Source organism: Scyliorhinus torazame, chromosome 14 (assembly GCF_047496885.1).
Source record: "Scyliorhinus torazame isolate Kashiwa2021f chromosome 14, sScyTor2.1, whole genome shotgun sequence".
NCBI classification, from domain to species: Eukaryota; Metazoa; Chordata; class Chondrichthyes; order Carcharhiniformes; family Scyliorhinidae; genus Scyliorhinus; species Scyliorhinus torazame.
In genome coordinates, this window is record NC_092720.1 from 80,838,485 (window position 1) to 80,859,601 (window position 21,117).

Below are 21,117 nucleotides of genomic sequence, written 5' to 3' on the forward strand. Positions count from 1 at the left end.
GGCTCGAAGGGGATAAAAGTCTATCTATTGGATTGGCTTAGTGAACTTAAAGACAGTGAGAGGTGAGCATATTGTGGTTGCTTTTCAGGTGTGGTATTCTAGTTTAAGTGGGGAGTGTGTTGTGGACAATGGCTCTTTCAGAGGCTCTGACGTTTTGGGGGCTGGAGACGGTCATACGCAGTACCTTACGTACAGAGAATGAAAGCAGACTGTTAGATTTGGCGAAAACATTGCAGTTAACATTACCAGACAAACTGCGAAAAGAGGAGGTAATTATGGCAGTGGCTAAGCATTTAAAGTTGCCTGATATACAGTTTGACTCATTGGAAATAGCAAAAATTCAGTTGCAAATTAAATTACAAATGGAACATGAGAAAGAATTAAAGCAGCTTGAATACGAAAGAGAGAGAGAGAGAGGAAAAAGAAAGAAAGAGAGAGAGAGAGAGGAAAAAGAGAGAGAAGAAGGGAAAACAGAAAGAATAGCCCTAGCAGAACAAAAAGAAAGAGAAAGGGAGATGCAGATCAGGGAAAAAGATAAAGAGAGAGAGTTTGAACTTCAGAAAATGGCCATGAAATATGACAGTCAGTTAAATTTGTAGATGTAAAGGGAAAAGTCCAGTTGGAGGATAGTGATGAGGATAGTGAGAAAGAGCGTCAAAGTCAAAGGCTTGGTGGGAATCTATTTAAATATGTCCAAGCATTGCCAAGGTTTGCCTAGAAGGAAGTAGAAGCCATTTTCATTTCATTTGAGAAGGTAGCTAAACAAATGAAATGGCCACAGGGCATGTGGGTATTACTGCTTCAAACAAAGCTGATAGGTAGGGCTAGTGAAGTGTTTGCATCACTACCGGAGGAGGTATCTGGTACGTATGAGGAGGTGAAAAAATCCATCTTGGTTGCATATGAACTCGTGCCTGAAGCCTACAGACAAAGGTTTAGAAATTTAAGGAAAGAACCTGGTCAAACATTCATGGAGTTTGAAAGGCTCAAACAGAGTAATTTTGATAGGTGGATAAGGGCTTTGAAAATAGACCAAACGTATGAAGCTCTCAGAAAAATTATACTTTTGAAGGAGTTTAAAAATTCAATTCCTGATGCACTGAGAATTCATGTGGAAGAGCAGAGAGTTAAAACTGTGAGATTAGCAGCAGAAATGGCAGGTGATTATGAATTACTTAATAAATCAAAGCTTGGTTTCTGACATCAGTTTCAGCCTGTGAGGGATAGAAACTGGGGACATGAGAAAAACTCAAGTGGTAAAGGTAAAGGTGATCTGATGGGAGATAATAAGGAGAGTGTAACTCAGATTAAAAAAGAAATCCAGGAGGGTGGAAGAGGCATGAAAAGTTTCAAATGTTTTCACTGTAATAAACTAGGCCATGTAAAGTCACAGTGTTGGTGGTTGAAGAAAAGCACTGGGAAGGCTGATGTTGTAAAACAGGATAAGACAGTGGGGTTTGTTAAAGTGGTAAAGGAAAGCCCAAGTGAAGTGAAGGAGGTGCAAAAGATTGTACAGCCTGATCAAGAGGTGATTGATAAGAAGGTGTCAGATCTCTTTAAAGAATTTACTTGTGTGGGTAAAGTTTACTCATGTATATCAGGAGGAGCAGGTAAAGAAGTCACAATTTTAAGAGCTATGGGAGCTAGTCAATCTTTAATGGGAAGAGATGAGGAGTTATCTTGTTTGGGTAGAATGTTGCCAGAAAGGTGGTAATATGTGGAATTCTGGGTGAGAGGACTAGTGTTCCATTATATAAGGTAAGGTGGGAAAGTCCAGTGAAGAGTGGTGAAGTGGTAGTAGGAGTAATAGAGAATCTATCTTGTCCAGGAATACAGTTTATCTTGGGTAATGATAGAGCTGGATCACAGGTGGGAGTGATGCCTACTGTGGTTGATAAGCCAGTGGAAAATCAGACAACTGAAGTGTTGAAAGACGAATATCCTGGGATTTTTCCGGATTGTGTAGTAACAAGGTCACAAAGTCACAGGTTAAGACGAGGAGAAATCAAAGACTGAAGATGACATTGAAGTGCAATTATCAGAAACTATATTTGATCAGATGGTTGAAAAAGAACAAGAACAGGTGGAGGATGAGGCGTATATTTTTAATTCAGTATAATTGGCAGAGTTACAACAAAAAGATACAGAAATAAAACGGATGTATCAGAAAGCAGACACAGAAGAGGAATCTGTGTGTATACCAGAGTGTTATTACCATAACAGTGATGTCTTGATGAGAAAATGAAGACCTTTACATATGCAGGCGGATGAAAAGTGGGCAGAAGTTCATCAAGTAGTATTGCTGGTAGGGTTTGAAAGGAGGTGTTGCGAGTTGCACATGAGGTACCAGTAGGAGGTCATTTGGGAATAAGGAATACTCAAGCTAAAATCCAGAAACATTTTTTTGGCCTGGACTACATGAAGATGTAGTTAAATTTTGTCAATCATATCACACATGTCAAGTGATAGGGAAACCTCAAGCAGTGATAAAACCAGTGCCTTTAATACCCATTCCAGCATTTGAGGAACCTTTTGCAAGGGTCCTAATTGATTGCGTAGGACCGCTTCCTAAAATGAAAAGTGGGAATCAATATCTTTTGACTATAATGGATGAGTCTACTAGGTTTCCAGAGGCCATTCCAGTACCTAATATTACAGCTAAAAAGATTGTGGAGGAGTTACTCAAATTCTTTACTAGATATGGACTACCCACAGAAATGCAATCGGATCAAGGATCAAATTTTACCTCCAGGTTAATCAAAGAAGTTATGGATATCTTAGGAATAAAACAATTTAAATCAACTACGTACCATCCAGAATCGCAGGGAGTGTTAGAAAGGTGGCATCCGACATTAAAGACAATGTTGAGGGCTTACTGTCAAGATTATCCAGAGGATTGGGATTAAGGAATTCCATTCGTACTGTTTGCAATTAGGGATGCACCTAATGAATCAACCAAATTCAGTCCTTTTGACTAACTTTTGGTCATGAGGTAAGAGGACCACTTAAATTGATTCAGGAAAAATTGGTGAGTGATAAATCGGAAATTAGATTCTTGGATTACGTGTCAAATTTCAGGGAATTATTAAATAGAGCAGGTGAATTGGCTAGACAACATTTAAAAGTTGCGCAAAATGTGATGAAACGGGTAGTGGACAAGAAATCCAAAGTTCGTAGTTTTGCCAGTGGAGATAAAGTTTTAGTATTGTTACCTGTGGTAGGTGAACCTTTAAAAGCAAGGTTTTGTGGACCTGATCAGATTGAAAGGAAATTAAGTGAGGTGAATTATGTAGTTAAAAAAAGCAGATGGAAGGAAGACTCACCAAGTGTGTCATGTGAATATGCTTAAAAGGTACTTTGAAAGGGAAGGAGAGAAAAAGGAGGAGGTTTTAATGATTCTAACTCAAAGTGACAAACCAAATCCAGATGACTGTGAATTTGACATACCTCAAATTAAACTGGAAAACGAGGATGTTCTTAAAAATTAGGATAAATTGTTGAGTTATCCCTTTCAGGACTGACCTGAAAGAGTTATTGATATCACATGGGCAAGTTTGTGGAGATAAATTTGGAAGTACTAAAATGGCTATACATGATATAGATGTGAGAAATGCTGTTCCAATCAAACAACATCCGTACAGACTTAACCCTTTAAAATTGGCACAGTTTAACAAAGAGATTGAGAGTATGCTTAAAAATGGCATAATTGAAGTGGGTTGCAGCTAATGGAGCTCACCCATAGTGATGGTACTAAAACCAGACAGTACCCAACGGTTGTGTGTGGACTATAGAAAGGTTAATGCAGTTACACGAACTGACTCTTATCCTATCCCACGTTTGGAGGATTGCATTGAGAAAGTGGGACAATCAGCTTTTATTTCCAAACTGGATTTACTTAAAGGTTACTGGCAGATACCTTTATCCGAAAGTGCGAAGGAGATTTCAGCTTTTGTGACTCCAGATGGTTTCTACCATTTCAAAGTTATGCCATTTGGCATGAAAAATGCATCAGCCACATTTCAACAGTTAACTAACAAAGTTGTTTCAGGATTACCCAATTGTGCGGTATACATCGACGATCTGGTAATTTTCTGCCAGACATGGACAGAGCATTTGAAACATCTGATGGAGTTATTCGATCGACTTCAGGAGGCGGGTTTGGTGATAAACCTAGCCAAAAGTGAATTTGGAAAAGCCCAAGTCACTTTCCTTGAGGAGTTTCCGATACCCTCAAGACAAAGGGAAATAATGCGATTTCTTAGCATGAGTGGATTTGATCGAACATTTGTGAAAACGTTTTGTAGCGTTATTGCTCCACTGATGGACTTGCTGAAGGCACGTCGAAAATTTCAGTGGACAGCGGACTTTCAACAGGCATTTGACTGCCTGAAAGCTGTGATAACCAATGCTCCTGTGCTGGAGAATTGCAAGGGATTATGTGATCAAATTGAACTAAAGTATCTGACTTTAAAGAGAAATGTCGAGGAGTGGAGAAATGGATGGATCGTGCACAGATCTTCTTGTTCAAAGAGACTGTCAATCGAGAAGGATTTCAGTTGGAGGAAGACGAACGGAAAAAAAAGGACTATATTATTATACCTGTTTGCGTGTATTGTTTTTTTAAACAAAAAAGTATATTTACTGTGAGCATTTATTAAAGGATGGTGAAAAGGTGAAAAATGAAACCATCTTGAAGTTGATGGTTTATTTTCTTTTCTTGGGGGGAGGTGTAATGTGAGAGTACCTTTAAGAAATGGGTGTGTATATAAATATCTGTAGTGAGAGTACCTTTAAGAAATGGGTGTTTACTACTGCTGTGATGTCAGAGAGTGGGTGGAGCTGGGCTGTCTGTCAGCTTTTTACTTTCATTTTAGGCTGTTTGTTGCATGGTGTGTTTTAGTTTCGTTTGCAGTGTTGGAGCTGAAGCCAGACCAAGCAGGTGTACTGCTGTTCTCTGCCATCAAAAGACTATCTCTTGATCATTTGGTGAATTCAGAATTATAAATGTTCTCAGTAGTGAATGTAAACCTAATGTGCTTCTGTTAAAAGGTGTTTCTTTTTCTGGATGTTGTTTGGGAAGTTATTAAGGATTACTTAGTGTTGTATTCTTTGGGTGTTGTATTTGAATTGATGGTGGCTAAGATGTTCACTGTATGTTTTGAAAAGGTTAACTTGAGTTCATAGAATAAACATTGTTTTGCTTTAAAAAATACTTTTCCATTTCTGCTGTACCACACCTGTAGAGTGGGCCGTGTGCTCCCCATACCACAATCTATTAAAAGTTGTGGGTCAGGTGAACTCCATGATACACTTTGGGGTTCTCTACACCCTGGCCCATAACAGTAGATTTAAAATGTTAGCTTTACCTGAGGTTTTAATTGCTTTGGCAGTTGCAATACTTAAACAACGTATGAATGGTACCATGTTTAACATTCTCAAATTTCGTTTTTGCAATTCTGCAATTGGTCTTTGTACTAATTCTGAAAACCTGCTGAGAAGTATGTGCAACTTAATTGTTGAATGTTCTTAAAACTTTCACTGAATAAATACTGCCGCATGGCTTAGCAAATTACAGTAATGTAAATAGAGGTCCTTGAAAGAATATTGTGTATGAGCAATAGCTTTATTATCTGCTTATTACCTTCCAGGCTCAGCTGGGAGTATAGAGTGTAAAATTTATGGATAAAACATTACAGGTTGAACACACATTTCAAGCTGGTTCATTACGTAATAATGTATGTAAAAAAGGGTATTCTATATAATATCGATGATTTGTATGAAACTGGGTGTCCAGTATCAAGACAATCTTTGGAAAATAATTAAGTATTTTTAAATACTTGAAAAATTCAGTTATTTCTCATCCGTCTCGTTTTTTTATTTTCTAGATTGTTTACCACATAGTGCAGAAAATATTCTAAGGTGCCATCTGTACTAAGACTGCCATCAGTCTGGTTAGTTTAGAATCAGTATTAGTCCCTGTATATCTCATGCTTATGTTGAAGGCTACTCATTCCTGGTTGCACAATTCAAAGGAGTTTGGCTGACAACAACAATCTAGATACAACTAAGCTTATCTAGTAACCTCCCTCACCCCTCCAGAGTTCAAAGTTTCAGATTTATTTATAAATTCTCTTGAAATCCTCTAAACATCAGGAATGTGTAAAATGGTAATATTTACAATAATTATGTTGACTAATGGCTTTTTGAATATCATTTAACATCAAAACTGCTAAAATCAGTTATATTTGAGTTTTCATGATTATGTACCACCCTGGGGACATTCTCTGCAAGAGCATTTCTTAAATTCAGATTTGCACTCCTATTAGAAGCGTCTGTTGTTGATACTGAACTTCAAATTAATAGTGGTCAAGACATTCAGCAAATTGAACACTGATTGTGAACCATTTATTTTTTTCCCCAGAAACAATCAGAGTTTAAGCATAACACCCACTGCAATCTGTCAACTGTAATTCAGTCAGTGGTAATAAATAAGATTGCCAGGGAGGATCTTAAGAGGTGGGATACGCTGCACTTAACGTTGGCGGGGAGGGTCCAAGTGGTGAAAATGAATATTCAGCCGAGGTTCTTGTTTATCTTCCAGGCTCTCCCGATCTTTATACCAAAGGCTTTTTTTCGGAAAGTGGACTCAATCATCTCTGACTTTGTATGGGTGGGGAAGGTGCCGAGGGCGGGGAGGACACTGCTACAGAAGCAGAGACAGCAGGGGGGGTTGACGTTGCCAAACTTGCTTCATTATTATTGGGCGGCAAATGTGGTCAAGGTGCGGTGGTGGTGGGAAGGAGAAGGGGTACAGTGGGTTAGGATGGAGGAGGAATCTTGTAGTTGCTGTAGTATGGAGGAGGGGTCTAGTTTGAGGGCTATGATGATGGCAGCATTGCCAATGGCTCCGAGTAGGTATTCAGGGAGCCCAGTGGTGCAGTCCCCGGTGAAGATATGGTGGAAGGGATGTCGGTGCTAACGCCGCTGAACGAGAATCATGGGTTTGGATAGGAGGTGGAGGGAAGTGGGGCTGGTCAAGATGAGGGATTTGTATTCGGAGGAAGGGTTCGCCAGTCTGGAAGAGCTAAGGGAGAGGGTAGAGCTGCCAAGGGGTAGTGAGTTCAGGTCTCTACAGGTTAGGGACTTTGCACGAAAGGTCGGGAAGGGGTTCCCTAGGTTGCCGGGATACACCCTGCTGGAGTGACTGCTGCTTCCAGATGTGGAAGGGGAGGGAAGAATTGGGCATATATATAAGTGGCTGGGAGAGCAGGAAGGCGAGCGGGTGGTGAAGATCAAGGAGAAATGGGAAGCGGAGTTGGGAATGGAGATCAATTGGGGAGTATGGAGTGAGGCACTGCGAAGGGTAAACGGGGGGGTATTGGTCAAAGGCTGGGAATCTTGCGGCGAGTGACTCCCCTCCTGACTTCCCAAAGCCTGTTCACGATATACAAGACACAAGTGGAGAGTGTAATGGAATACTCTCCACTTGCCTGAATGATTGCAGCTCCAACAACACTCAAGGAGCTTGACACCATCCAAGAAAAAACAGCCCACTTGATTGCTGCCTCTTCCACAAACATTTAATTCCTCTATCACCAACGAGCAGTGGCAGTTGTGTGTACCATCTACAAGATGCACTGCAGGAACTCGCCAAGGTTCCTTCGACCAGTGTATTTCAAACTTTTTTGCCCAGGACCCATTTTTGCAAACCAGCCATCCTTTACGAGCCACACTAGCCGACCCTTGCGACCCCCCATTTTCAGTTACATTTAATGTGACACATGAGCCTGCTTGGTACTCATGATGTCACTTGCTTTGTTATTCAGTGCGACATTTCTGATCACTTCAGCTGATGATTTAAGGTCTCACTGCATCCGTTGAAAAAAATAGAAGTTTATTCTCAAACTCGCCATTTGTAGTCTTCAAATGTCTATGAAGTTTTGAGAGTTTTAAACTTTCATTTGCCAGTGCTTCCCTGAATATAACACACATGAACTTTGAATCCTCATTTGCAGTGGAACAATTTATAACCCATACCGCAAATAATCATCTCTTTGCTGCTTTGTTCCTGTTTTCAGCTTTTTCTTCATGGGTTGTGCACCAAAGGCCCAGGAGTTCTCACCAGAACTGCTGGCAGCTGCAAAATTGAGGAATCTCTCTCGCGCCCAGACACGTGACCTGCTCTCTGCCGCCACTCTCGGTGGGAGGACTTCGTTTTCTGAAAGAAAACTGGCTCTGGACAGCACGCTGACGTCAGGAGGAGGCAGTCCACCCCACTGGGCTCCGGGCCTGCTCACTGCTTGATCCGGCATGGATGTGTGGGATGGATGGCAATCTCAAAAGTCCGTCCAGGCCGGCATTTTATAAGGCCGGTCCGGCAATTAGGTGTTCCTCCCACGATCGAGAACGCCGCAACCGAGCTCCGCAACCCTCTCGAAACCTGCCCGCGGGTCATGACCCTGAGTTTGAAAACCCCTGCCTGAGACAGCACCTTTGAAACCTACGACCACTACCTTCTAGAAGGAGAAGGGCAATAGATACCTGGAAACACCACCACCTGGAGGTTCTTCTTCAAGCCACTCACCATCCTGACTTGGAAATATATTGACGTTCCTTCAGTGTCACTGGGCCATAATCTTGGAAGGCCCTCTCTAACAGTGCTGTGGGTACCTCTCCTCCTCAGGGACTGCAGTTGTTCAAAATGGCAGCTCACCACCATCCTCTTAGGGGCACTAGCGATCGGCAATAAATGCTGGTCTTGCCAGCAACACCCACATCCTGAATGCAATAAAAACCTTCCAAACCCGTGGCTACCACCTAGAAGGACAAGGGCAGCAGATGCATGGGAACATGGCCAGCTGCAGGTTCCCTTTAACGCACACACCATCCTGAAACTCCCTTCCCAGCAGCACTGGGGGTGTACGTACACCACATGGACTGCAACAGTTGAAGGAGACTCACAACCATCTTCTCAAGGACAATTAGAGATGGACAATAAATAGTGACCTACCCAGTGATGCCCACATGCCTTGAAAGAATAAAAGAATTGAAAAATGTTATTTTGTAGCTGATTTTATGTATTGTAGGCTTCTTTTACCAAGTTGAGACTATCTTCTCGCTTCAGTTTCTGTCCATTTCTATTTCTTCTGAGTATTTCAGGTTTTCCATCGAAAAATGGTCCATCAATTGTGGAAAGTCATGCGTGTTCACAGTATCCAGCATCATCAGTGCATAAAAAAGCTCAGAAATTCATGCCAAACAGCTATGCCATGAGTTGCAGAGATCAAAATGCTGGACAACTTTTGCCACTCCATTGTTAGCCTTACAAAAATACAAAGGCCGGGATTCTCTGTTACGAGTCTGCCCTGCTACTGCTGATGAGAGGACGGTGAATTTGGCGTGCCATTTGCTGGCAGTGGGGATTTTTACTCCCGCAGCTTGTCAACAGGATTTCCCATTGAAGCCACCCCATGCTGCTGGGTGTGCTGCCGGCTGGGCCAGAGAATCTCATCATCAGTGAACGGCCGGAGAACCCTGCCCAAATTCTCACCGTAAAACCTCTCTATTGCATACCATCAAACTGCCAGAATTGCTCCCTTAATATGAATTAATCTCACCACGGACATTTGAGGCTTTTATTCATGTTGGACGGACCTTGTTAATAATATGATTTATGGTCCTGGCATTTCTTTCAACCTCGGAGGCTCAGAAAAGGAATAATGAAACTGTAGACTATGACTCAAACATGCAGTGAATCATTCCTAGAGTTTTTTGAGTTAGAATTTTTACATTTTTACTTATTTTTTCCTTTCTGCCTCTCTTCTCACTCTTTTAATTCATTCTCTTCCCCTTTGACTCTAATTCATCTTAGTTCCTGCTTTTTCTTTCCCCATCCTTACATGTAATTGGTTAAGGAGATAAGCTGTTGGACCTGATGTTCGGGAGGTCCCTGACATCTTTGGCATACTGCGCCTTTGTCTATTTGCACGATCGGAAGAGTGAGGGCAGCTGGCTATTTAAGTCGTCTCTCAAGTTGTATTTTGGTAGCCTAGGAGTGTGAAATCTGAAGTGTGCTAAGAACAGGTCTGATCTTGTATATTTGTTTGGATAGCCAAAGTACCTAATCCTGCTGGATTTTATTTAAACTTTTATTCACTTCCCCAGGAGTAGCATAAAATCATTTTCACCTGTCTGTCCTTAACCCAAGGGAGTAGAAGAGGCTCCTTGTCTCATAGGGCAATATTTCTTTGCCCCTGACATGTGCACTCAGGTGCAAGGGATAACTTTATGCTAGAAGAGGGGCATGGCAGTCTTGCACATCGGCGCCACAGACGCTAATCACTGTGAGCAGTCGGAAGCCAGATGAAAAGTAGGTCAGGAGGAAGAGGCTGCTGCATGCACATGAAGAGGAAGAGGGGCAGGTTAACCAGGTCCCAGCCTCTGGAAAGGATGTACATACCTAGGATGGAGAACAAGTCTCGAAGGTGACTGAGGCTAAGTCATGAGGTGGTGACAGACATGTGTTGCATAGTTCAACCGCTCGACCCCAATGCCCTTCCAGTGGCTCTAAGGTAACCATCACTTTCAACTTCTATGCCTCAGGATCTTTCCAGGGATCATCAGGAGACCTGTCTGGTATATCCCAGTAAACAACACAAAGCTGCACTAAGGTTGTAACTAATGCCCTGTTTGCTCATGTGGAGAGCACATTAATTTCCCATTGGATTTGGTATCTCAGGTGCAAGGAACCATAGCCTTAGCCCAATTAGCAGGCTTCCCTCGGGTACAGGGTGTTAATGATTGCACTCATGTTGCCATAAAGACCCTAACTTAACATGTGGCAACCTTTGTCAACCACAAGTCCTTCCACACAATCAATGTATAGGTGATTTGTGATCACAAAGTCTTCCTTCATGTGCATATAAGGTTCCCTGGTAGTTGCCATGACTCCTTCATACTGAGGAGTCCCCAACTTCCTCAACCATCTCAGTCACCAGTGCAGATTTGTAATTGGCTTCTCGGGGACTTGGAGGATAACCCCCTTCATGAGCCCTCAAACAATTCCACCTAGGGAAAACCCATGATAGGCCATTCCGTTCCAGGGGCAGCTATAGTTGGACAACATTTACAGGTTTGACATTCACCTGACAAAATAAGGACATCTCCCCCAGCTTCAGGCAGTTTTACCATTGATGACCAACTTCTCAAATGGGCCTTTCTGAGGGCCTGCTTTTTATCTGGACCTAAGTTGCCCAATCTGCACCAGGCCTACCTCTATCCCCACACCGCTTCCAGGGTGGCCCAACCCAACTCCTAATCTAGCCACCACCCCTGCCGCCCCTCCCCCCCCCCACCAGAAATCAAGTTCGTGGGTTCAGGGCCCAAGACATATATGTGCAGAACAAAACTTCAAAATTTGTAGATCACAAAACTTGAAAGTATTGTGAACTGTGAATAGAATGGTGATAAACTTCAAGAGGACATAGTCAAGCTGAAGGGATAAGTGGACACTTGGCAGATGGAAATTAATGCAGAGAAGTGTGAACTGATACATTTTGACAGGAAAAAGAGGGTACAATTCTAAAGGGGCTGCAGTAGGGATCTGGGGCTATGTGAGCACAAATTGTTGAAGGTGGCATAGCAAGTTGAGAAAGTGCACACAAGGCTTTATAAATAGGAAACAAACACAAGGAAGGTATGATGAACTTTTATGAAACATTTGTCTGTCCTCAATAGCAGCATTGCATCCAATTCTGGGCATCACACTTTAGGAAGGATTAGATGGCATTCGTGTGAATGCAGAAAAGATTCATAAGAATGGTTTCAGTGATGAGGAACTTCAGTTAGGTGGATAGACTGAAGAAGCTGCGGTGGTTCTTCTTAAAGAAAAGATTGAGGTGTTTAAAATCATCAAGGAGAAATTGTTCTGTATTATAATAATAATCTTTATTATTGTCACAAGTAGGCTTACATTAACACTGCAATGAAGTTACTGTGAAAAGCTCCTAGTCGCCACATTCCGACCCCTGTTCGGGTACAGAATTCAGAATGTCCAATTCACCTAAAAGTACGTCTTTCAAGACCTGTGGGAGGAAACCGGAGCACCCGGAGGAAACCCAGATACCGGGAGAAAGTGCAGACTCCACGGAGACTGTGGCCCAGCCGGGTATCGAACCTGGGTCCTTTGTGCTGTGAAGTTAACCACTGTGCTACCATGACGGGAGAGTTGAGAACCAGAGGACACCAATTTGAAGGTGAAGGGCAGGAGAGAATGGCGACTTGAAGAAAAATGTGTATTGTGCAGAGTGTAGTTAGGACCTGGTGAATGGGCTGCATGACAGGGTGATGGAGGCAGATTCCAATCGCGGCTTTGTAAAAAGGGAAGTGGATAACCAACTGAATATAAATAATTGGCAGGGCTACGTGAAGGGGGAGGGAGAGGGCAGCTGCTGAGTTGTCTTGCACGGAGCTGGCGGGGACAGGACGGCCCTTTGTCCTGTAACCCATTCTATGATCGATGTTCTGTGCGGGGGTAACACGCCCGGCTGGCTCTCCAGTGTCCCCTCCGGGGGGGGGGGGGGCACACACAGGGGGATGTGGTGTTCGGAGTGTCCTCAGCACCGTGCCGTGCACACCATCCCCACCCTTCCCCCGCCCCCAGGGAGTGCTTCGCACGCGCTGCGTCACTGGCGGCCTGCGGTTATTTTTGAACGCCGGCTCGGGAACAACTGTCACGACAGTCAGGGCCAGTGGCGTGCGGATCGTCTCGGTTAATCCTCGCATCGTTCGGCTTCCTCAAACTTAGAGGCGGGAACTGCACTCTGGGGGCCGCCGTGTCCGGGCTGCCGACCTGGGTGGGTCACGCCCTGCTGGACATTCGTCACCATTTTCAGCTCCTGATTTCACATTCAACAAGCGCCTCAAGCACCGACTCTTGTTGGGAAGTGACAACCCCCTCCCCTAAATCCCGCCGGCATCACGTCACGATCATATTTCCTTGATATTTGCATAAAATATAGGCAAAATAATAAGACTGGGAGATAACAACAAGCAGAGAGCGTGCGGGGGGTTGCAGTACTCGCAGCCTGGCTTTGTGTTTACTCAGCAGTGCGTGCTCTGCTCGGCTCTCCCTGTTCTGTTGCACGCCAGCCGTGTCCTAACCTCAGCATTACTCATTCTTTCACGCAGTTCGCACAACGAGACTCATCGCAGAGCCCCAGTGACCTTTTTTATGTTGTTGAGATTTCCGGTGTAGCTGAAGTACGTGTGTATCTTTGCAATAGATGTCGTGCCCAGGAGTTTGCGGGGCTGTCAGCCCTCGGTCCTCCAGATAAAGCTTTTTCACACCAGTCACGCAGGGCCAGAAGTCAGGTGCAACTCGCTGAGATCACACTTCCTTATCGAGATGGCACGGTGCCTTAAACAGAGGATCCCAGAAGAGCGTTGCACGCAGCGAGGACAAATTTACTACTCACACGGAAGCCAGCTCACGGCACCGACCTCATAATGTGATTTACCAATAACCAGCAACGATTTTTTTTTCCATGAATCAAGTTTCTTATGACAAAACCCTCATCAATCCAGGTCGTTAACGATTAACAGTCGTATGCATACCTTTCGGCTTCCTTAAAAGCCCAAGTGTGTTTTGACATGAAGTAAATCAAGGAGGGATATGAGTATAATCACAGAAGGGAATATTATTGAGGGCCTCCCTGTAAAAATGTGTTTTGTATTACATTTTGCCATCTCCACAGTAATTTGTATGCTTGTAATGTACTCAACAATATCCAATGGTATTGCACAATTGGAGCAATGATGAAAAAAATATGACAATCAGCCCTCACTTGCAATTTGCTCCAAATAATTATTAGAAAAAACAAAAACGTGTTGTCTTTAGCTCCAGCCACAAATCTGTTTCTTGAGCTTAGTTTCCCGCTCATATCCTCTATTACTGGGGCCGACAACTTCCACCTCAGTAATATTTTCCCTCTCTGCCCCTACCTCAGCCCAACTGCTGCTGTATGCTTGACCACTCCAATACTCTCCTCACCAACCTCCCATCTTCCATCAACTTGAGCTTGTCTAAAACTCTGCCTTATAGAATAGAATCCCTACAGTGCAGAAGGAAGCCATTTGGCCCATCAGGGCTACACAATCCTTTGAACCGTCCTATCCTTGTAACCTCACCTATCCGGCACATCTTTGGACACTAAGTGGCAATTTTAGTATGACCAATCCACCTAATTTGCACATCTTTGGGAGGAAACTGAAGCACTTGGAGGAAACCCATGCAGAAAATGCAAACTCCACACGGTTACCCAAGGCTGGAATTGAACCCTGGCACTGTGAGGCAGCAGTGCTAACCACTGTGACACCGTGCTTGCATCAAGCCCCATTCACACTGCCCCATTCACACCTCACTTCTATGTCACACTGACTCCCAATCTCGATTAGTATGTCCAAATCCTTTGATGGCTTTGCCTCATCCTATCTCTGTAACCTTCTACAATTATCTAAGATCTGTGCACTCCTCCAATACCTTCATCAGACTAGTGGTGACTGTATGCTCTGAAATTCTTTCCCTAAATCTTTTCCCCATAATACTTATTAAACCTACTTCCTTCACCAACATTTTAGTTCTTTCCTTCTTTGGTCTTATCTTTGGCCCAATGCACTCTTGTGAAGGGCTTTGGGCTCTTTTACCACATTAAAGGTGGTATATAGATACAAGTTGTCGTTGAAAGGAGTTAATGGGAAGGGAATAATTGAACCGGGGTGTACAGATATAATTCAGTCTTTATTTGAAAGTTATACATATTGGCCACAGTCTACCCGAATGGGGAAGAGTCCCATAACGAGCAGCAGAATTGGAGCACAAGATTCTTTGTAGAAAAGACTGAGAGATACAAAATTGACATGATACAGATTCAATGAGATCAGTTATGGTCTCGTTAAATGGTGGAGCAGACTCGATGGTCTGAATGGCCTCGTTCTGCTCCTACACCTTATGGTTTTATGGCTCAGTGGCAGAAGGGTGTAACTACAGACTGACAATTTGCATTATTAATGTGGACAGTTCACATAGAACATACAGTGCAGAAGGAGGCCATTCGGCCTATCGAGTCTGCACCGACCCACTTAAGCCCTCACTTCCACCCTATCCCCCTAACCCAATAACCCCTCCTAACCTTTTTGGACACTAAGGGCAATTTAGCATGGCCAATCCACCTAACCTGCACGTCTTTGGACTGGGGGACGAAACTGGAGTACCCGCAGGAAACCCACGCACACACGGGGAGAACGTGCAGACTCCGCAGTGTCCCATCAGGGAATCAAACCTGGGACACTGGCGCTGTAAAGCCGCAGTGCTAGCCACTTGTGCTACCATGCTGCCCCTAAACGATGGAAAAAAGTTGACGGTATGTGAGTAGAAACTTAAAAAATTTATTATGAGCCAACCTACCATGGTAGGTCATGGTAGGCACATGGAGGGCCAAGACCAAAGGTAGCCTTTGGCTAAAGTAGGTTTAAAGAGATGATGATTGAACCAGGACGCAGACTTAATTGCATCTCCATGTTAAAGTCATGCATTTTGTCATTGCTATATAGCAATTGATTTGGAGTATTTTGTGTCAACGAATTCATTGAGTAGACCTTTGAAGCAATTATTCTAATGCTTCAACAGGTAAAGATGCTTCCCCCCCGTATTGCCCAGCAAGAGTGTGGTGTCATGTTGTTGTGCATCATACTGTATATCTTCAACAGAGCTTTCAATCTTATGAGCAGAGGATATTAATGGCATTCGGGAGGCTGAAGAGGTTCAATAGTTTCCTGATGCTGGAGCTATTTATCAGTAACTGATTGATAAATACTTGTACAGATGCATCCCTGGCCCCCAGCATTAACAGATGATTCCAAACATCTGCCTTAGTCCTTCCACGCATACAAGCAACTACCGTCTAACTGCCGAAAGAGACATTGATATCCTGTCACATTCCAAAGTACCAATTCGTTACAGGAATATTCTGCATACAATGCTAATGAATTGCCTCTGTTTATTACCAGGTACACAAACTGGCTACTTTTGCCATTATATTCAGTACCGTGCTACCTGCTCCTGTAATTCTGTGAGATGTACATGCAGTGGTTAGAGAAAGGAATCAGAAAGGTTGCTAAATGTCAATCACTTCTGAAATGGGTGGTGATTGTAAACTCATTAAGTGAGCTTGAGAGCACCCAGCTGCAGACTGCTCCAATTCTGCCATTGCCAGAGATGACTGGCTCAGTATGCATTCTGGCACTAATGGAAAATAAGATATGTTGTCCTCCTGAGAGAGAAGAAATGTCTTAAATCTGACCTTGAGCTCTGTCCAATTTTCTGCCCAATGAAAGTTCCCCTGCAAGCCACTCAGCATCCTGGCTTGGAATTCTTTCACTGTCACGGGACCAACATTCTGGAACTGCCTCCCTAACAGCACTGTGGGTGTTTCTACACCATATGCACTGCAGCAGTTCAGGAAGGCAGCTCACTGCCACCTTCTCAAAGGCAATTAGGGATAGTCAATAAATGCTGGTCTAGCCAGTGAAGCCCACATCTCTTGAATTAATAAAAAGCAGACCTACAGCACCATGGCCTCCACCAGCACCACAAGTAGGGCACGGGTGCAGGTCCTAAATCCATTCCAACCAGAACGTAGGTGAAACTCCCTGTTGTTGACATCAATCTGATCCACAGCAGCTGTCCAGCAAACTGCAGCACCTCCCCCCCCCCCCCCCCCGCCCCCCCCCCGCCCCCACCGAAAATAAACCCAAGTTTCTGTGGCAATATGCACTTTTATATGCACAGATAGTTAGTTTGGGGCTATGAATAATGATAGAGCCTCCAATTTTTCCCCCATGTCATGACTGACAAGGAATCTCTCTTGGTCTTACTACTTGCCATATGGAAGGATTCTCAGGTTGCTCGTCAATGTGTTTGGCCCAATTATTAACACATTTTCCTTGGCCATCATGTCCTGGAGTGGAGACTGAACCTGGAGATTTTGAAGGAGACCACACACTGCACCACAAGACCTCCATAATACGAAGGCCTTTCTTAGCCACTTTGAGATGGAGGAAATGATTGGACTCCAAGCCTGCATATCAACACTATGAACATCCCTGAGAGATTCTTTTACTTGTGTGTGTGGGATGCCTGCCTTTGAGTTGATGCTTAGGAGATTATTATTGAGTGACAATGAACCTTGACCAAAGTTTTCTGTGGTCACTGTTGGAGCTAAAGAAAGATCTTGTGCTACATTTAGTGAGCATATTAGCAAATAAGGGTTTCATTGTTTCTCAGACCCACTTAAAGCTTACTTGGAAAATCATGTCACATTAGGTAAGCTCATTAGAAACATGCATTTGCGTTACTTAACGTTAGATACAAAAATATTGTTTCATAGAACCAGAAGAAAATTAGCTATACAATAGTTTAAACAATTAGTGTAGCAGCACACATTTCCTACCCCCACATGACAAGCTGACTATTGACCATGCATTTTGTGCTTGCTGTGGTCCCCATATCATGCAAATTAGGAGGTCCTTTGGAAAATAGGATATGTTCCTCTTTGAGTTGGGTTTTGCAAGTGAGAAACTCACCACATCCACCACCCACTGGTTAACAGTTTCAACTTGTGTGGGTCCTCACACGGAATCAAAACTTTGTCGTCAACAATGGAGCAAGTGGTCAGCTCTGAAAAATGCAAAGGGGCCTACAGTGAAGGAGCAGCTTCTGGCATCTTTGACAGTTTCAATGAGAGCTCAGACCTTTTACAATTTGGTTCTAGGCTTGAGTATCTTTTTTGGCTTTAAGGTATAAAGTAGAGAGTAGATATTGGGATAACTTCATTTTGCAGTCTGTTCTCGTATGAAGAAAGGAGATTAGTTGTGACGCCATGAGAGAGAGATACTTGATTATTTCTTTGGATAACAACACATCTGCTCCCATAGTGCTTTTGTTGGTCACAGAAAGCTGGATAAGCTAGACTACCCTGGCCTACCTTGATGAGGTTTAAAGGCTGAGGACCAGACCTCTTCAAACATGGTGCGATCCTTAGAGATTCTCATGACATTGTCCAAATGTTTTGTTGTGTTGCTGGGAACAAGATCCTGAAGTCTAAGAAGCTGGCTGCATACATTTTGGGTATTTATACCATATAATCATGACAGTTACAACTATGTACTAATACTGAAAAGGAACAGTAAAGGTAAAGATACCAAGTTCCCTTTTATTCTTATTGAAAACAAAATCCAAAGAATAGTTGATTATAAGTCCAAGAAAGCACTTCCACCCAATTAGAAGCATGAATTCATCACAGCTTAATACTTGCAGCTTTAGAGGTTTCTTAATTCATGTATTGAAACTGAAAATAAAATGCCTGTATTGAAAAAATATATAACTCTCCTAGGTTTCTAACTGTAGTTGGAGAGAAGTAGGAGCTACACTTTAAAAAATGCCAGATTTTTAACTTAGTGGTTGGTGGGACAAGGGAGCAAGACCAGAAGATGAGATCAGGAATTAGCAGAGAGCACAGAGTAGACAACTGCCATAATATTAATACAAGAGCAAAGTACTGTGGATGCTGGAAATTTGAAATATAAACAGAAAATGCTGGAAACTGTTACAGTCACAGGGGCTGAATGGGGTAAGGGAGTGGAAGGAAGGCAGTGTAGTTTTGCACGCCAAAAATCTGCGTAACAGCAGGACCTGATTGGCATTCTTTTGTTTCTATTATCCTGCTGCAGACAGCCAGGTCGAGAGGCTGACGGGCTGCCAGATTGGTAGGCCTTTGGCATCTGGCTGAAGCTGGGGAGCAGAAAGGGAGGGTGGAATTGGAAAGGCTGGTGCTGGGGGAGATCAGAAGTTAGGGGTGGAGATGTCAGAGGCCGAGGGGTGAGGGGCTGGACATTAGAGATGGGGGGAGCTGGTGGAGGTCAGAAGGTAGGAGTGAGGGTATGGATAGACCTGGGGCTGGTGCCAGGGAGATCAGATGGATTGCAGTGAGAGAAAGATCAGAATGTTTGGGGTGATTATCGGAAAGGTTGGGTCGGTTACAGGTCGTGGCTCAGTGGGAAATTGAATTGTGGACGGGGGATGACCGATTGGAGTTGGGGAAAGTAGGCAAGCCTGAGGAGCTGGTTGGACGGATTGAGTAGGTTTTCGTCCTGGTCCAAAACCAGTGCTGGAAAGGGACTTACCTACTGGATCCAGCAGGGCCCACCCATCTCCCACCAGCTGCTGGATTTCTGAGATCTGGGAAAACAAACTGGTGAGGGTCAAATTTAAAATGGAGATAAAATCTGAGGCACACAGTCTTAATAAAATACTTAAATGAAGTATTTATCTCCTGGGAGCAGGTTGGTTACCACCCCCATGCCCTCCCAGCCTTGGTTAAAACCAGAAGTGGGCTTGTTTCAAGTGGCTAGCTTTGACAAAGAGTCATCGGACTCAAAACGTTAGTTCTTTTCTCTCCCTACAGATGCTGCCAGTCCTGCTGAGATTTTCCAGCATTTTCTCTTTTGTTTCAGGTGGGTTGAGTTTGAGATTTCTGACATTTTATCAATGTTACCAACCCAAACCCACCGATTCCAGGGCGTTAAAATACCCCTCAATGCCTCTGTCAGTTTACATGCTTATCATCATAACTTAATTTAGGGAAATAAAGGCTACATTACTGCATGCAACTTTATTGGAAGTGAGTGCGTCCTGCGGAAGCATGTACATAATATAAAGTTGTGTACATTGTAGGTCCTTTTATACCCACTGTCAAATGCCTCGCTTCGCCCTGCCTCAGTGACCACTTCAGCCACAGTTCTTCCACAGACACCCTCTAAACCTCTAACATGAGTTTATGCCTTGCCCCCGACCCTCTCCATCCCACCATGGGAGTGCTCTCTCAACCACTCTTCCTCAGCTCTCTGGAACTCTCGCCAAATCATCCAGTCTTGTTACCATCCTCATGTTAGCAATTTGCCCCTAAAACCATTTTCATCAACTTTGTCTTTTGGTTCCCCTAGTTCTCACTTTTCCTCCTGTTTGGTTTCCATTGTTTTGACATCAGTAATATCTGTATGTAGCTAAGCAATATTATAGAAATGTAAGTTGTAGTTATTATAATTTATTCTCAGTTATGAATGCAAATACAAGTTGGACTCTTGGCTGAATGCAACTGTTTCTCCTTGTCCTTACAAGAGCAATGTTGGGTCAAACTCGTGTTTCAATGAAGAGCTTGCAATGGGTGATTTAGTGGGCCAATCAGGGAACCTCTCCTTTGTTTATAACAGGGAGTGTCAGATCCTCTCACTCCCAGTGTGGACAGCAAGCTGAATGCACATGGTTGTGCTGCTGTTGGTTTTGTTAATAAAAGGAATTCTGGGGGGGACGGGACTTCTGCCTCCGTGGACTTATTACATCTGGACTGCCAAAGACAAAATGTATCAAGATTATAATTCCCAACTCCAGTGAACCTTGTTGGAAGTACATTTGTGTGTTGAAGTCAAAGATGATGTGAGTTTAGGACAAAGGTTTGGCTCAGCTGATCTCAGATAACCTGCCAACACTCATTGCCCAAAGCACAAAGAATGGCCAGCTCGAATCAAAACGCTGCTGGGAAGCCTTCAGAAAAAGAGTAAACCAAAGTGACTGCAAGTCCTCCAAATATTATTTTTTACTCTGCATTGCATATTTGTAACATTAGTAATTAGAAAAAGTATTATAGGTTTTTTCCATTTAGTTGCAGAACAAATTTGTATAAGTATTAATTATGTTGAAACAAGGATCAATTTGCAATATCTTTGTAATGACATCAGCATTGCTACTGGTTGCATTTGCATTGTGTCATTAGCTCAGAAACTACACAGACTTCACAATAGACAGATGTTAGACTGGTTTGTTTTCCCATAATAACCCCCCTATGGACAGAAACTGTCTAATACAAACATGCAGGGAAGCATGTATTGTTGCCAAACTGAAAGATTACTCCATAGGTAAGGTCATCATTTTTTAGTCACTAAATAGAAGAAATTCTGTTCAATTACCAGGAATTCCAGGATTTTTCCTGGTACTTTAAAGATTGT

The 21,117-nt window shown here is 43.2% G+C and overlaps 1 protein-coding gene across 1 annotated transcript in view; it reads left to right on the plus strand.

Annotated features, from left to right (window-relative positions):
• Nucleotides 1–11,942: 11,942 nt before the first annotated feature.
• lekr1 (Leucine-, glutamate- and lysine-rich protein 1) overlaps nt 11,943–21,117 on the plus strand; it is a 437,902-nt gene continuing 428,727 nt past the window's right edge. The window contains exon 1 of the mRNA XM_072474414.1: nt 11,943–12,254. The gene's annotated coding sequence lies outside the window, so the exon portion shown is untranslated. The remainder of the gene's footprint in view (nt 12,255–21,117) is intronic.